Source organism: Lactuca virosa, chromosome 1 (assembly GCF_052849685.1).
Source record: "Lactuca virosa cultivar CGN04683 chromosome 1, Lactuca_virosa_CGN04683_v6, whole genome shotgun sequence".
In the NCBI taxonomy this organism is placed as follows: Eukaryota; Viridiplantae; Streptophyta; class Magnoliopsida; order Asterales; family Asteraceae; genus Lactuca; species Lactuca virosa.
The window spans coordinates 162,786,283-162,805,745 of NC_136426.1; the positions used below are offsets into that span (position 1 = coordinate 162,786,283).

At 33.4% G+C, this 19,463-nt stretch overlaps 1 long non-coding RNA gene across 1 annotated transcript; it reads right to left on the reverse strand.

The window, feature by feature from the left end:
• Window positions 1-619: 619 nt before the first annotated feature.
• Window positions 620-4,165, reverse strand: LOC145107300 (uncharacterized). The gene is made up of 2 exons (XR_013707805.1): window positions 3,015-4,165; window positions 620-1,464 (listed from the first exon to the last, which is right to left on the reverse strand). It is a non-coding gene; the product is annotated as an uncharacterized LOC145107300 (long non-coding RNA).
• Window positions 4,166-19,463: the final 15,298 nt, after the last annotated feature.

Consider the following 19,463-nt stretch of genomic DNA (forward strand, 5'->3'; position numbering starts at 1 on the left):
CAACACATGTTTATTGGGCTTCCGGTGACCCAATTACATGCCTAATGGATCCTCACTAGCTCTTACATGCTATTGGGCCTTCGTGGCCCATTTGCATCGCTAATATGGTCCAAATCAATTATCATATGCTTGATGGGCTAACGTGTCCGTCGCATACTCGACAGTCTGTAATAACATACATGATTAATGGGTCACAGTTGTCCTTTTTCGTGTTTGTTAGGATTTATTCATATTCATGTAAACATCAAATGGGTCGTAATCAATGTTATTCAAATTCATGGGGTAATAATAGGGATTTAGTGAGAATTATCGGTTGGCACCAATAAGTGTCGGCCGTAGCCTGTAGTTATAACCAGAGTCTCCTGGAGGGAGGGCGAGAGTTTGTGTATAGATTATACGGGGGTGACTCCCCCACACCTGAGCTGTTCGCTATAGTTAGACTCGGTCAGTCTAGGGTGACAAAATCTTGATCAAAACCGGCGTTTGGTAAAATGCCAAGACAGGCGAATTAGTCACTATTATGCATGGTTATAACGACTCACATAGAGATCCATTACCATCTAAGTGTTCATGAGAAATCATATTCACACACTGTGACGATGCAAAGTGATTTATACAATAATACAAAACTATCATACTATTTAAATTGGAAAACATCGGGTTTTTCGGGGAATGACATTATTCACTTCTACATACAATAACTACAATACAAAGAACAATTATGAAGAACATTCACTTTTACATGTTTTGAAATCACATACATATACACTTATGGGATCATCATATCTTTTTTGTAAACAGTTTTTGTTACAAAAGATATCGGATTTTCTGGGTTTTACAAACAATACAAACTATTTTTATATCTAGCATGCTTATGAACTCACCAACATTTTATATGTTGACCGTTTTCAAAATAACTTGTATTCTTAGGAAATCGTTAGACTGAAGAACCTTCAAGCGTGTTTATGAAATTTCTTTTGTGCAATGTCAATCGTTAAACAATTTATATTCTGTGAAGTTGTAATGTAAAACAATGTACTTGATGTAAACAATGATGGTTGTACTATGTAATGTTGGTGATGATGGTGTTATGTTTCATGTATATGCATTGTGATGATATTTCAATTTAAGTCACACAAGCCCTCGGACGTTTCCGTCGTCTGGTTCGGTGGTGTGACATATGCAGCCTTTTGTATATAAAAAGTAATTACATAATTTTCGTAATTGTATAATTGATCAATTTGTTAAGCATTACATTATACATGATTATATTTTTGTGATTATTCCTTTTTTCCTTCATAATATCATGTTAAATGCATTTCCCAGATGTGAAATGAAAAAAAAAAAAGACTCACCATGTCAAGAGGAAAGGCTAGTTTAGATTATTGTTGAGATTAAGATAATATTGTCATTTGTGACAACATCAAGCTTAGGGCCAGGAAATTGACCATTGATTAACATAATCTGCAAAACAAACGTTAAACACTATTTAGAAAACTTAAGAGTAAATTTCACTTAATTAAAACTAAAAAAAAAAACAAAAGTGAGAAACACTGAGAGACTTAAACAAGCAAGAACCCGTTGAGGAACACCAAGAGGAAAACCTGTTGAAGTCGGTGTCATATATTTATTTATATATGATTATATGCATTTAATTATATATGATTAAACCATGTTATCACATTATAGCTATATTATAAGTTTATAACTAGTAAAGAATATATATATATATATATATATATATATATATATATATATATATATATATATATAAAGGGAAAAGAGAATATACATTACAGCCCCACCTAAGCTTAGGTACTAAACCTCTTGAAAATACATTGTTTTACTATATAAAGATTACGGTTAATGGATTCACGATTAATAATTCAAGATGTAAATTCAAGATCGACACAATAGGGTTTAGGGTTTAGGGTTTAGATTTAGGGTTTTGGGTTTAGGGTTTAGGGTTTAGGTTTAGGTTTAGGGTTTAGGGTTTAGATTTAGGGTTTAGTGTTTAGGTTTAGGGTTTAGGGTTTAGGGTTTAGGGTTTAGGTTTAGGGTTTAGGGTTTAAATTTAGGGTTTAGGGTTTAGGGTTTAGGTTTAGGGTTTAGTAATGTTTATTTGGGTGAAGTAGTAAACGATAATTGAGGAAAGAAAACAGGGATGGTAAAACGATAATGAAAGAAAAAAATGTTGTGGAGGATGATATATTTACCAAGTGAAACCAAACCGGGTATAACTAGCATGTTAAAACGACATATTTTAGAAGTTTAGTACCTAAGCTTAGGTGGAGCTGTAATGTATATTCTCTATCCCCTATATATAATTGTGTTAGATAACTAGGTCTCGTATTTGATAACACAATTTATTATTTGCTAACTAATTAATAAGATAAATAACTAAATGTTGATTTTAAAAATACGTTATAGCAGTTAATGCATATTATAACCTTAAAAACTAATCGACTAAACCATCTCATAATAAATAAATATGTTAACAACTTAATGGGCATTAATTTGTTTTATGTCATATGCTTTTTTTTTTTGAACCGGCAAATACAAATATATAATTTATTTCTAAACTAACATCTAATTTCACCTATGTCCACGACGGGACTTAAACCCTCGACCTCAAGGAGGGAGGACACCACCTATGTCATATGCTTAAATATGAATTTCTCGTAAACAACTTTCATAGAACAAAAATAACTCCGATAGTTAAGCATGTCTTTATTAATTTATAAAGATTGAATATAAATTTATTTTTTATCAGAACAATAGTCACATCATATCTTGATCTTAGTAACATTGGTTACTATGTGCGAATTTTTTCACGTCATTATCATTAAGAAATTATATATGTATTAGATTAATAACCGCATATTTTAACAAAATACAAATGACATATCACACTACTTTCATTAAATTCAAATTACATATTAAAACAAAAACAGTTATCGATCATATCCTTTGAAAAAATTTCAATTAGGAGATGAAGGAAGGAAGAAAGTGACCTTAATGGAAGAGGTAGATTAGGAATGTGCTTTTATGAGATGGAAAAGAAGTGTAACCATCTAAAACATATCACCTCAATCAAGCTTTTGTAAATCTGAAACAACAGATGTTTTTCCAAATCCTTTAAGATCTCTAGTCTTTTTCCAATACTTCTTTTCTCATCCAATGGTAACTCTGAAGAATTCTTGTGTTTTTCTTTACTTTCTCTATATATGAACAGCTCACATTATGAATTATCAACTGTAAAAAACAATTAGTAAATAAATTAGTTAATCTAAGAGCAATTTATTTTTTGATAAATGGGTTCTTGCGTTGATTCGGTTTTTCGATTTTGTCCAAAAATTCATCCTCCATCAATCACACGGTTCCTGATGCTCTCCTGATATAACTAAAGGAATTATTGATGGATGAATGATTATGTGTCTCTCCATCATTCTTTAGTGATTTGATCTAGACCATCCATATCCTTAAAGTTGTAAATATCATTCTCAAAGTTATAAAAGGGTTAACACATGCGCCAATGCAGTGGAACAACTTCCATGATCTGATTTGGATAACACCAAACAAAAATCAATGTACTTTGAGGGAACTCCAACCAAGGGCAATGTCATTTTACCAACACCATAACAACATCAATCAGCAATATCATCAGAGCATTATAGTATGTGTTCATTTCCCCCTCCCTTATTGTTAGGCATTACAACAAACACTTGGAATGCATAATCAAATGACTCATAAAACTTACCAATTTCCAGCATTAAGGCCGATTACCAAAATGAATTACATCTTATTAAGAAAAGAAGATGAGATCGATTATGAGATAATGGACAGCAAACTATTCCAAATTAAAAACCACTAAAGGAAAATCTGAATTTTGAGGAAAAAGTGGGTTGAGAATATATACCGATTATCAACATTACATGAGGATGCGAGGAAAGAAATGCTAATTAATAATATATTGAAACGATTTGTAACCTAATTGGCTTGAGAATGGAGTACAATGAAGTTGTACAGTACCGATTTTTGTCCGTCGACTAGATGTCTCTTAATAACATTGGTATGTCTTTTCATCATTCAACAATCTCTTAAGTGAATAATCAAATTCTAGTCTTCTTTTATGGTTTCAGAAGACATACCAAGCCTCACAACGAGGTTGAAATCTTTATTGGCGAAGGGGAAATTATTATGGCTACGATCTAGAAGCTTGTACACGCGATTGAATCGTCGTTATCTGATGATATAAATAACAAGGGAGTCGTACGTAGGGATAACAGGAAGATGTGGTTTCCGAAGGTACAAGGAGTAGACACGAAGGAAAAAGACGGTGGCTCTGGCGGCAGTGGTACTGTGATTCCGGCAGCGGCAGTGCGGTGGTCCGGTGGTCCAATGATATTGATGGTGGTGTTCAAACAATATCTGATTACGTATTGTGAAAGTGATGTAGCTTTTGTCTAATAATAAATAATAAATATATTAAAAAACAATTAAATAATAATAATAAATCTTTACATTTCTAACATTAATGTTAATATTAGTGGTTCAAATTTGTTCTTAAATGTTCACAATAAAAAATGTTCTCGTTTGAATATATATATATATATATATATATATATATATATATATATATATATATATATATATATACCAATGTTCTAAATAACGCGAGGTGTGACTTGACGGCAAGGTCAAAGTTAAGCCATGACAAGCTTTGGCAAGTCATGACGTTTTTCAAGGCGTGACTATTTTATATATATTAAAAGAGATAAATCATATATTTATTGAATTTTATTAAGTATATCAAGTTTTTAGAAGTGTTTGTATTAGTATTTAATATAAAAAGTTAACAAAAACTCAATTATTTTAGGCCCGCTAAAAAAAACCCGCGCCTTGAAAAAAACTCGAGCCATAACACGATAAGGCGCGCCTTGACACGTTATTTGGGCGCCACGCTTAACAAACCCGCATTGGACGTTTTCGTAACGGCTACACCACGCCTCACGCCATGGCACGCCTTGAAGCGCCATGGCGTGCTTTTTAGAACCATGATATATACACACGTAATGGGCCTTGAAACGATTATGTCATGGGTTATGAAGAGAATATGGCGCATATATATATATATATATATATATATATATATATATATATATATATGTGTGTGAATATGGAATTTTCATTTAACAAACATAATTGAGTGGGTATATGAATGAACATATTGTTTGAATTTTCGGTTGGTTAATGAAGCCTTTTTTATTTCATTATGGTTCAAGCCTTTTTTTTTCCTTCATGATTAACGATAGAATCAATATTTTATTTTAAGTTTTTAGTGGATATTTAGTTAGCCGGGTTTAGACTAGGAGTTTATATTAAGGTACTAGGTGTAAAACTCATGTATTACACGGATTGATTAAAAAAATAAAATATTAAAAATGTAAATAATAATTATTTTTTAAAATAAAATTTTGAAATAAAAAATGAAAAACATATTAATTGCAATTTAGTATAATATTTATTACATCTGATACTTTACATATATAACTATAAATATTATGAGGCTTTTTAATTTTAAAAATTAGAAAAAAATTATAAATTGATATGTGGATATTATTTATTTAAAAATCATCACAAAATGACAAGTGTCAAAACTCATTAGAGAATGACATGTGACAAAAAATTCTTAATTTATAAGGGAGGATATTTATTAGGAGTTGTAATTTTCAGTTAGTAATGACATTTTCACTTAATAATTATCAATCTTTATATTATTATTATATGTCGTACATGGCTAGTAGTCTAATATTAGCTTATTGTATGATAAAATTGCAATTTTCAATTAATGATTACGTTTTCGACTAATAATTTGCCATCTTAAATTTATCATTATCCTTTATGTACATAACTTGTAGTATAATATTAAGTTATGGAAACTTATATCGCTAAAGTTATTCTTTTATTTCTTATAAAATGTATAAATTAAAAAAACACAAATAACTCCATAATTTATAAAAGTACAAAATCATAAGAAATTACTTGAGGTTTTCGGATGGGTGTAAACGCCTGTAATCTTTTTCAACAACAATCATAACTTATATTGTTGGATTATGAAATAGAGTCGAGTACGACATTGATCTGGAATGTCGTGTTTGTGATTTTTATGACTAATATTGTTTAAGTTTAATATGATTAATTTGTTGATCAATATTGTCTTGATAAATATTAAACAAGTTAGGATGGTGAGGAGTGCCCATTTGTTTAAGCTTGTCTTGGTTGAATGTACACTGTTATTTAGGGGTGAAACCTCTGAAACATACGGGGGTTCGGGGGTAGCACCTCTGGAAGCGGTGTCCAAGGGGTGGCAACCCCTAGCTGGGGTCGAGCTGGTTTTGTGACCCTAATTCTAGACCCGTTTTCAAGGTGGTTAGTGACAGATTTTATGACAGTTTTCAGACATGAGGTTACTTACCTGTAACTATCTTTGCCAGTTTTTGGACAAGAAGTTAACTCATGTTAATTGATTAATTTTGTATGAGATTGGTACATAACACACGACATAACATCTTCTTCATTCTTTGTTCTTGAATATTGAGTTTTATCCGATTAGATATTTTCGAGTGTACCCACGAAATGCTTTAATCTGAAAGTGTTTTCACAACTCTCAATAATCCAAGCATTCTAATACCCCGATTTTCTAACAAAGATTAAAACATTTTGTGATAATGGAAACCGAAGATTATGTGAAGGACATAACAAGCAGGAAGAAGAAGATGCATTTCCTCCTCACAACTCTGAAAGTGGTGTATGTTCTAAGTATACCTATTCCTTAATTCGTTATAGATGAACCCTTGGAGGCAACAAGAAGGAGATTGAAGTGGGAAAATTATGGTTACATCTATCATGACCACATTCTCAATGGTATGTCTGATTCTCTATTTTATGTTTATCAAAATGTCGAATTTGCAAATAAACTATAGGATTCACTAGAATCCAAGTACATCGCTGAAGATGATTCTGGTAAGAAGTTTCTGGTCAGTAATTTCATGGGTTACAATATGGTTGATACTAAGCCCGTAATGGAACAATTCCATGAAATGTTAAGGATTCTGGGACAGTTTGTTCAACATAATCTGAAAATGGATGAAGCCATTTTTGTGGCTGTAATCATTGACAAACTACATCCTTCCTGGAAAGAGTTTAAACGTATTTTGAAACATAACAAGGAATAGTTAACTTTGGTTCAACTTAGAACCCATTTAAGGATTGAAGACACTTTAAGGACTCAAGAACTTGATAATAATCCTAAAGGAAAGAACCAAGTTCGTTCTATTATGTGAATATGGTGGTAAGTGATGGATCAAAGAACTCCAACAAGTTCAAAGGAAAAAGGAAGTACAAAGGGAAAGCGGATAAATCTTCTAACAAAAAGAAAAAACCGGTTTATTCGAATTGCAACAAACATGGTCATTTCAATAACGATTTTCGTCTTCTTAAAGTGAACAAAGATGTTGGTCCAAGTGGATATAAGGATCGAGAAAATCAACAAGGTCATAATTCTGATTTAATGTATAACTTAATATTGTTCAGAATTACTTCTCTATAATTTATGAGGCATTTTATGTGCATGATGATGATGTTGCATGGTGGGTTGATTATGGTGCAACAAGTCATGTTTGCAAGTATCTTCGTTAGTTTAAAGAAAGTCTACCAATTGAAGATGAATCTGTTGTAAAGATGGGAAATGTTGCAACTAAACCAATCTAGGGATTAGGATTTGTTTTACTTAATTTTACTTGTGGAAAATGTTTGCATTTAGACAAAGTATTTTATGTACCAGGGATTCAAAAGAATCTCTTATCTGAAATAGTTTTAAATAAGTCTGGTTACAAACAAATGTTGGAAAGTGACAAGTATATATTTTCAAGACATGATACTTTTGTTGGATTTAGTTATGTATGTAATGGTATGATTAGGCTTAATTTAAATTATCCTTCTTATGATAATTTGATTTTCATGGCTTCAACCAGTACTAGCAATAACTTATATAAATCAGATTTATGGCATGCTAGCATATGACATATTCATTACAAAAGAATTAAATACATGTCTAAAATGAGTTTAATTCCTGCTTTTGACATGTATAATGAAAATAGTAAAACTTGCATGCTAACTAAAATCACTAGACAACCTTTTAAGGATGTAGTTAGGGAAAGCAAGGTGGTGGAACACATACATAGTGATTTATGTGATTTTCATGCAACACCTTCCATAGGAAACAAAAAGTTTGTCATTCCTTTTATTTATGATGCATCTAGATATTGTTATTTTTAGGACAAATAATATGATTTGATGATGCAAAATATAAGAATGAACACAATCACGAAGAAGTATTTGGTAAACATGATCTTGTAATCTACTAATAATAGAGATGTTACAATAAAGAAATAGCTCTCTCTCTCTCTCTCTAACTAATCTACCTAAAGAACCTTAACTCATAAAAGGATTACATCATGTCACTTACTCACATTAGGAGTGGTACATTTCTATTTATAGGAAAACTATACAAGTCATGGTAAAAAACCACATAAGTCATAAAGGAGGACCTTGTCATCATCCATGTATAACTTTGCATCCAACATTCTCCCCCTTAAAGTTTGGAATGGATGACGAGGCTTCATCATCCAAAATAAACATCTATCAAATAAGAAGAGAACATGTGACAACACATCAAAGCAATCTACACATCTTGATTCTTCAATAGTATTCAAAAATAGGTTCTAGGATATAGGAATGCAAAACCAAGCACCAAAGTAAAAATATCAACTTTAATCCCCAAAGAGCTTCTAGAAGTAATATTTTCAAACTTCATCTTCTAAAGTAATCCCAAAGATAATCAAGAAACCAAACCCGCCATAAAACCCATTTCAGAATCGAAAATCCAAATCATTGTATATCTTTGAAGAACTCCCCCTCCAAGTCATAATGATCTTCAAATAAGATAATGATATAAATCATCAAAAAATATAATGTAACAAATTAAACTCAAGATTCTTAAATTCACTTGATCGAGAAGTCATTAAGATTTAGAGTTAATCAAAGTGTCATGCTCATTAGTAGAACCTTTTGGATCCTTCTCCTAAAGTTCATTAATATTTAAAAATGATATACCCCACTTTCATTTCTCTACCACAAGCTTCATCAAAAATCACCAATTTGATAAATCACAATCCACTTTCGAATGTCCATATCAAATTCTCCCCCTTTTTATAATAAAAAAAGTGATTATAAAACCTTCAAATGGGCATGATAATGAGCTTGAATAAGATATATCAATGTTATACTCCCCTCGACAAATGAAATAAACTTGAAGCTTTAAATACGAAAAAGTCAAAAAAAATGTGATGTTTTGCGAAACTTGACCTTCCGGATTGCCATGACTTGAATCGGAATCAGATAAGTACTGTTCAGGGGAAATACATTCACCAAAAATCCAAATATGATCAGCAGCCCTTGAATTTACAATCATTTTTGAAATTGGATCAAAACTATCATTTTTCATAAAGACAGGGAACTAAAATGATAAACCAGCATCCTTCTTCCCCTTTTGATGGATTAATGGGAAAGCCACAACAACCAGCGACACCCAAATATGTTTGTGAGACCAATACAAATTGCGAGATCAAAAACAATCTACAAAATCACATCATATGCGAGATATATTTGATTTGCGAAGCTAATGTTCCAACCACGATACTTTTGCGAGAATGAGATGAATTGCGAGACCCAGTCAACACCCAAATTGCGAGATACAGTCGGATTGGAGTTTTAATCAACTACGACGAGGTTAGTGAAAACTCCGATTACAACACCGTTCATCATTGGGAGATCTTTGCATCAGTTGTGAGTCAATTTCAACTATGAAAAGGTTTATCAAAGAGATCGATTATCTGATTGTGAGACCATCCTGTGAGACTGGTTCCAAATATAAAGCCATTGTCATTCATCATTTCTTCGCTCCGATGTCAGGTTCTTCTCAATTCTTCATTCTTCATTCCGACATTACTTTCCCATCACATTTTTTCTGATCACTTTAGCATTCACAGATTCTGTTTTCGTTTTAATGACATTCACTTTAATAAAATCCATCAATCATCTTCATCATCATCAACAACAACCGGTCATACAAATTATTAACCAATTTCAAACCAAACTCATTACCATCTTCATCATAATCTTTGATGAAGTGATATTGCAATGCAATATATTACATTTTTGAGTGTTGTACTGGATTATGACATATTATGATTGTGCTTTCCGAATCATAGTATAACAATGTCTTCTTCGTACTTATCCCATAATCTCGTAGTTAGCTTCGAATCCAAATAATTTTCAAAGTGCATGAAGCAGTCGCATTATATTCAACTTATGCAGTTGTATTTGTTGCATTCAAAAGAGGAAGCTCTTGATAAATTGAAAATTTATAAACAAGTAGAGCTACACAAAAATGAATTGATAAAAGTTTGGATACTGACAGAGGTGGTGAGTATTATGATCTAGTTTATTTCTAATCTATCGGACTAATACATCATATTATGACTTCTTATACACCACAACAAAATGGTATGGTTGAAAGGAAGTGAAAAGATGTTTAATTAATCGTAAAAAGAAATCAGAGTAAAAATGAGCACATGATGTAAATAAGATCTTTTTTCAGCTCGTATTGATCCGGATTGATACAAGTACAATTGTAGAGAGAGAGATAGAGAGAGAGAGAAAGCACAGTGCTCAAAATGGAAAAAGCTACAGAAGACTTACCTACCTACACTATTTATAGTGTACTTAACGGATGCAAAATGTTTACCAGGACTTCGATGTTAATAGAGAATCTACAAAAATTCCTGATAAAATACATACATATCAAAGTCATGAAGACCTTCGATATTTACACAACCTTCGCTACTAGGACAACTACCTAAGCCTTCGATATATCACAACAAATATGACTCTATAATCTCCCCCTTTAAGATTAATATCGAATCTTCAGGATATGGGTATTGTCTTTATCACTTTCAGTAGCACTCTTCTTATTTCCATATACCAGACGATGATCTTCCTAATCTCCGCTCTATCTTCATTCAAATTCTTCTTGCAATTGTTGATACAAAGAAGGGAACCGAAAAGATTCTAATTTGAATACATATCCACATCATCAGTATTGAAGAAAAACTTCCTTTTCCCACCCTTCACATTCCTCCCTTTAAAAAAACTCCCAAAGGTTGATTGATGATTTCACCATCTTCATAATCATTAATGTTGAATTTCCCTTTCAACAAAGACGTAGGAACCTTTGACTTTTTGTTGAAGGCAATGGCGAACTCAAAATCTGATAATGCTAGATGAGCAAAATAACAGTCTAAGAAGATCTTTATGTGACTATACCTAATGATATTCGAAGTTTTGTCTTGAACTTGGTAATTATTCATATCCCCCATTATCTTCGTAATTGTGATGAGTTCATTCAAATTCATCAAATGGAACTTGGAAATGGTGTAACATCCCAAAAAATTCAAATAAAATTTTCACTTTTAAATTCATTTCAATCATACGGTAATCATATAAAAACAGTCGAGAGTATATCATAATAACATATTATCAGAGTACAAAATCCCAAAATCACGTGATGCGGAAAATCATAGACGGATGCGATGCGATCATGCCGGGCCCTTCCCCTTCGAACTGGAAGTACCTGAAACATAAACTAAAAACCATAAGCACAAAGCTTAACGAGTTCCTCCAAAGTACCTCATACCATACATATATAACAGTTAAGAATATATGGGTGCTTTCAACCCCTTCGGTCTCTTACTACTGGTACTAGGTATATTTTAACTCCTTCGGTCTATTTCAACCGGTACTAGGTATATTTCAACCCCTTCGGTCTCTTTCAACCGGTACTGGGTATATTTCAACCCCTTCGATCTCTTTCAACCAGTATTGGGTCTATTTCACCCATAACACTACCACATAATATCATAACAACAGAGTGGGCCGGCATTGATGCCTTCGACAACTGTCACGAAGACAATCTTCATACTACAAACATTATCTAGTGGGACGGCATTGGTGCCTTCGACCCACGGATACAGTGAATGAAATTCACCTCAGACTGAAGATATCAAATCACACTCGGGCTAATGACTCGCGAAATCCACTCACTTGATCACAAGTACAAAATCCTAATTTGAAATTAGATTAATAATCTAACCCGAGAGTCCAAGCTTTAAAAGAAAAATTGCTCAATCCTTTCCTTATTGGGCCTAACCCACCAAGGCCTACATACAATTAGTCCCAATGCGTAAAAGATATGTCATGAAAAAAATGGGTCCAAGTCTAAAAGCCAATCACATAAAAATTCATGGCCTAACAAGGGCCCAAGTCCTTAAGCCCCAAAACGACCCGAAATAAATCCCAAGCCCCATTCTGGTGAGTACGCTCAGCGTACTTCCAGTACGCCAGGTGTACTCACTACCTTCGCATCCACGAGACTTCTTGAGCGTACGCGCGACGTACGCCTAGGTACGCCCGACGTACACTACAGCTGGCCAAAGTCCACTTTCAAGGTCTTAATCAGTTAAGACCTAACGTCCAATTTTAGATCTAAGCTCATTAGGGTGTCTTAATCCATAAAGTTGCAAACTTTTTGCTTTTGCATGTCTTAAATGGGTCAAATCTTGAACTAGCTTCATACACCCAACTTCAACCCTTGCATGGTTAAGCTCAATCCATCAAGACTCCATTTTTATGCTCAATGGACATGAGAGACACTAGGATCTAACATTATTTTCTTCTGGAGTAGCTTATACTCTCAAAAACCACCTTAAGGACCATAATATAAAGAATATTAGCCCAAAACTAAAACTAACACATGGAGTCATCAAGTGATAACTTATTTTATTTCCTTATTTTTATTAGTTTATTTTAGTATTTTTAGCTCTTTTTATTAATATTGCATTGTATATTCTTTATTTTCTTTATCCTGGATCGTGTCGGGTACTTTCTATTTTGCATGAGATATTTTGCAGGGTTTTGGAGCTCGTTGCAGTTGCGGTTTGACTTCAGTTGGGCTTGGTGGGCTTTTCGATGCATTATTAGGCTTTACGGATCCATCAAAGGAGATTTGGTCTTAAAAAGTTGAAGATTTGGATGAAGTGGGCTTGTGAAGATGGGTCATGGATTCTTATTTTGGGCTTGGACTATCCATATTTAAGCTTGAAGATGATTGGCCAAATTTGAATCATGTGAGGCATGGAGGGGACCAAGGGAATCTTGGGTAGTGGAGAAAAATGGACCAATAGCATTCCAACAACACTTGCGAGGGTGGAGTCTCAGTCGCGCAACACTTGCGCGGGTACCCGCTCAACTGCACACTTTTGGGCATTTTGGTCATTTTGTTTACCATTTACCTTGGGGGTTTGATCTTTCAAATACATTTCGATTTTCCACCATTAGAGACCAGAGGAGGCGATTTTTGGAGCTTGGATACTCATTCTTCTCATCTTTATAAGTGATTGGTAGATTCTTGATGCAAAAAAACTTTTGTGATTGTTATTTTGTTGCCATGAGTGGCTAGTTTCTCTATTTTGGTTAACTTTGGCTAAAACCATTGTATATTTGTGGGTTTTGAAGGATTCATGCTTGATTATTAATTATCTTATGTCTATGATTCTAGTTCATATTTCTTATGCTTGTTTAATAATTTGATCATGAGCTTGGTACTTGAATGAGCAATTGTTGGTTTATTTCTTTGGTTTAGCATTGAATCATTGAATTTACTTAGAACAAGGGCTTTATGATGGTAGAAATCATCTCTAGCTTATGAATAATAACTCCTTTATGGATGTGTAAGCATTGACATCCTCTAGGAATTGGGGATTTCTTCATTCTTAAGGCTAATCAACTTCTTGGGTTCAATTGCTTCAATTGAATCCTTGATTTTGATTAAGAAGGTGTGTTGTGGGCTTCCCCAACCTCCATACTACCTATGAGGAATCTTGACATATCAACCAATTTGGGATGAATGATAAGCTTCATATTGAATCCTAATGATAAACACACAAATGTTCATTATGTTGAATTGCCTTGGTTAACCAATTCTCTCCAATATTTGAGCATCTCACCATCTTGCTTAATTGTAAGCTTCTTAGTTATTCAAGTCTTTTAGTTTTCAAGCAATCACAACACCCCCCCCCCCTTTTAATTTAATTCTAGTTAGTTAGTTTATTTACATTAGTTCTATTGGATTGCATTGGTGATTGAATACAACCATTTCCCCCATGATCAATACCCATTTTTACCATTATATTATGTTTTATTTGCAAACAAAGGGTGTAATTTGCTTGGTGGACTTGACATCCCACCAAGTTTTGGCGTTGTTGCCGGGGAAATTGGTTATTGTTATTTGATTGTTTATGCCTAGGTCTACAAAGACCAACTAAGACCAATTGTGTGAAGTGTTTGTCTTGATAAGAATCAACACTAACGCTTGAATATTTGTTTGTCAAAGAATGGTTCTTGACAAGAGAGTCTTATATGTAAAGAGGTCAGTGGGAGTCTTAAAGATCTTGAAAAAGGTTCAAGAACTAATCAAGAGTAAACCTATTGTTTATCGCTAGCACACGACTTGAGGTTTGTAACCTATCGTGTTGACATATTCTTATTTCTATGCCCATTCCAGTTAATGTTGACTATGCATGTGAGTTCTATAAGTTCTCAATTGTTTTCATAACAACTTGGAAGCAATGGTAGGCCCTTGTGTTGCCAGGTGGCAAGAAATTAAGATTGAACAAGTTCAGTCCATATGAGTTTGGATTTGTCACTAACCTTGTCTTGTGATTATGGTTATGACAGATTCACATGGATAGGAACACATACACCATAAAATCTAAGTGTCATAAGGTTTCTCTCCAATTCATGAAAATGATTGTTGTCACACCCCCAAACCAGACGGCGGAAACGTCCGGGGGCTTGTGCGTGACTTCATTTCGAAATATCATTACAGTGAATATAAATGAAACATAACATCATCATCACCATGCATAATTTAATACAACTGCCATTGTTTACATCAAGTACAATCTTTTAAATTACATGACCAAAACATTCACTGAATGATGTTTAACAGTACACAAAACAAAATCCCACATTCTTGATGATTCTTCTGTCTAACGAGTCCCTGAGAATACAAATTATTTTGAAAACGTCAACATATATTATGTTGGTGAGTTCATAAGCATGTTTGATTGAAAAGTTTTGTATGGTTCGTAAAGCACTAGAAAATCCGATATTTTCTGTAAAGTGGTTTGAAAATAATGTGTCAAAATCAAGTATTAATGCAGGTGTGTTTACTGCTTTTGAAATGTATAAATAAACAAAAAAAGTAATCCAGATAGAAACCCTGTATTTTTCTGTTGTAAGTGGAAGGTAATGTATAAATGTATTTATCCCAGAAAATTCGATATTTTCTGCATATAAAAGTATCGTAATCATAAAATCCCGTGATCGAGTATCGATGTATGTATGTTTTTAGTATCGTCTAGATTTGTATAAAAATACCGAAATCTTTGATGAAGTTAGTCTCTAAGTGAGCCGTTACAACCATGCTTGATAATGACTAATTCGCCTGTCTTGACGTTTTCAGGCGTCGGTTTTGTTGTAGGTAAGGTTTGTCGCCCTAGACTGGCCTAGTCTAGCTGTAGCGAACAACTAAGGCATGGGGGGTCACCCCGTATAGATCTATACACAAACTCCCGCTCTCCCTCCAGGAAACTCTGGTTATAACTACAGGCTACGATTGTACACTCAAAGGTGCCAACCGACACGTCTCACCAGATTCTCAACCTTTCGTACTATGTTTAATGTTTACGGGTATGTTGTATGTTATCAAATCCAAAGGTACATATATAAGTATACGAAGTTCAATAATTATGTAAAGGTATAGTTACGATCTACTAAGCATGTGAATTTCAATCCAAGCCCAATTAGCATGTAAATGGACCACAAAGGCCCAATAACATGTAAGAGGGTAATTTGGGCCCAATAGGCATGTAAATGGATCACCAAGGCCCAACAAACATGTGACCCATAACTCAGGCCCAAATTAACATGTACATAGGTCGCAAGGTCCAATAAACATGTCATGGAAGATATTGGGCTCAATATACATTTGAATGGGCCCTTAAGGCCCATTGGCCATGTAATGTGAATATTAGGCCCAATAAAATTGTTATCGATGTATTTCGTCCATTCGTTATTGTTTCGTTGTTTGTTTTAGCTCAATGTTTGCCAAATTGATTATAGAAAGTCCTCTTTTTGTAAAAACAACGTTCTTGGCCAATAAGCCTCAAATTTTCAATTAAAGCCTAAAGTTTTGTAAAAATAACACTTTAGTCCATAATTTATAAAAATTTGTAATTTCGTCCCAAATGTTTAGAAATTCACGGGTTTAGTCCAAGAATTTATATTTTGATATTTTTGGCCCAGTTTTGCAGAAAAGTGCATTTTCAGCCCCTTGATTGTAAAAATTGACACTTTTGGCCCAATTTTGATAAAAGTTACATTTTTGGTCCCATTTAGAAATAAATGTTATTTTCACCCCTAAATTTGGTTTATTTACATTTATGACACAAACTTTGGTCAAATAACATTTTTAAATCCCAAAACTTTCATTTTTTCGCAAATGTGGGCCCAAAACCGTAAGGCCCAAATGTTTGGCCCATTAAGCTAAAATTTACATTTTTGCCCCTTTGGAAAGCATGTTTATCACAAAAATCCATTTTTATACAAGTAGGACCTGTTTGATCCTTATAAAAACATATATGTCACTTTTTGCCCTTATCTTTTGTTTTCTTGACAATTTTGACCCTTAACAAGGTTTTTGCCTTAAATTTTTATATCTTCAACATATAACCACTTTTAACTTGATAATATGATGTATAAGGTGTCTTAGTTCATGGATCTTTACTCAGTGTTACTTAAGATGTCGAGATTTGTTAGGATCTAACACATTTTTACAAAATAAACTAAGAAATCACACAAGACATGCATATAACACATAAATCTACACATTTTACTTGTATTCTCCCCCAAAAATCATGTAAAAGCCGAAAACAAGGGGGTATGAACTCAGCTTTGCTTTGATGTTTCGGTTTTAGAGAAGAGATGAAGAGCTTTTTGGTCCTAGCAACACCTTGAAGTAGTTTTTGAGCTTATAAAGTTTCTAAGGTGTTAGATTACGAAATGAAGCTTCATAAGAGAGTGTTCTTAGCTTAAGGATGAAAATCAAAGACTTAAGTATGATAACAACTTACCAAAGAGTGATGATCTAGATGAGAACCTCTTGAAGTATACTCTGATTCTCGAAAATTTAGAGGAAAATGTAGGATTTCTTGGGAGCTTCTTTAAGAGATTTTTGTATACAAGAATGAGTGTAGTGATGGTTTTTGGATCTCATAGCCGAGAGTTAAGAAGAATAGGAGAAGTAGGATCCTTGGTCATTACATGAAGGGTTTAAGAGAATCCTTCATTAATCTTCATATAATACTTAGGTTACCTTCATATAATACTTAGGTGTCATGTTTAAGAGAATCCTTCATTAATCTCTCTCTTTTTTTTTTGATTTTACTTGGGCCGAAAATGGGCTAAAGAGAAGGGAGGTAGATTAACTTGGCCTATTTCTAGCCTTGGTTCGAACTTATGAGGCCTAATAACTACTTTTCGGCCCATTGGGCCTTTAGGGTAGTTCACGGCCCAAAATGGCATAAAAGAATGGGTTTATGGCTTACTAGGGTTAATTGGATTAGTTATGGCCCAATAAGGCCCACTAAAGGTAAACAAATTTATTTTAGGCCCATTATGGCCCAAAATATTAATTTTCATGAAGGTGGGTCCAATTAGAGCCTATTTAAGGGTCCTAAGCCCAAAATAGTCAAATTGGAAGCTTATTAGTCCATTAGGCCCAATAAGGAAACCCTAGCCATAATGGACTTAAACCGGGATTCTTAGGGTTTTCAGCCCTTAGTTAAACACATGAGATGTATTTGAATGAGCATAGAGTATGATATTTTCTTAGAGTACAAACTATTACACTAGGTGAATGATTACATGAGAGTAGAATTTCCTAGCAAAAATGCTATTTATGACAATTGTGAGGAAACGCTTTCACTAAGTAGATTTTAAGGAGATAGAATTGTGATATTTGTATTCTCCAATTCGATTATGATTACGACATCCCTCTTCATAGTTTGAATTGTGAGAAATGACAAATGTCTAAATATTTGAGACTTATTGTTGTAAGCTCTAAAATTGTTTAGACACATATGTGAGCTATCGAAGGAAATGTGTATGAGTTGGAGAAGCATAGATAAAGTATTATCAAAGCATCTCGTACCAGAAATTTGAACTTTGGTAAGGAAGTCAATAAGTATTGATTTATAGAAGTCCAGCTGATTTCTGGGTACATGTCAAAGCTAGTGGGAGCATAAGTGTTATGCTAGTAAGATAATAATTATTATGCTAGTGGGAGCATAATTATTATGGTAAGTGTTGCAAGTTGACAATGTTAAGTATAGAAAACAAAATGTTTCAATTCGCAAAGTTGCAGGGTTTGAAAAGTTAATTTGCTATAATTAAGGGAGACGAATTTATACTTCATTTCAAATCTAAAAGCTTAGATTGAGATTTTTTAATCAAATTTAGTCAAGGATATATATGAATGCTATGTTGGAATGGTTCAACATAAGGAAATTCTAATTGCATTCTCAAATTCGATTATGATTACGACATCCCTCTTAATAGTTCGAATTATGAGAACATGGCAAATAGAAATATTATAGCAAATGAATGACCAAGTATCATTTCTTTATGTAGGACATTATGAGTCGTGTCCCATATGCTTCGGGTATAGGATCGATTGCATATGCTATGATATTATCGTGTTCTAATTTTCCAAATAACTAGGGCATTAAGAGGGAAAATGGACGAGAATGAGATATGACAAAAATGGTTAGGCAATTGTCGAGGACAATCTGAGGTTTACCAAAGATTAGTTGCTTATGGACAATTAGAAGTATATTGTAAATTTTGGATAGGACCATATTGACATACTCTGAGAAGTGGTAACTCTTGTTCAGGAGTGATAGTCAAAATGGGAATATGGAAATGTTTCCATAAGTGGATGTTATTCTTTAAATCTGTGTAAGATTAGGAAACTTAATGCAAGAAGGATGTTAAAAGGAATGTATGTTGAATGTGAGACTTCGCTTCCATGGAATTGCTCTCCATTGGAATACTTTGTAATGTCTGTTCCCAAGTCTCTGTGACTTTTGTGCATAGTCATTACAAGAGGATCATTGCATATAAGTTTAGAATCTAACAGATTACAGTAAATGGCAAGAATT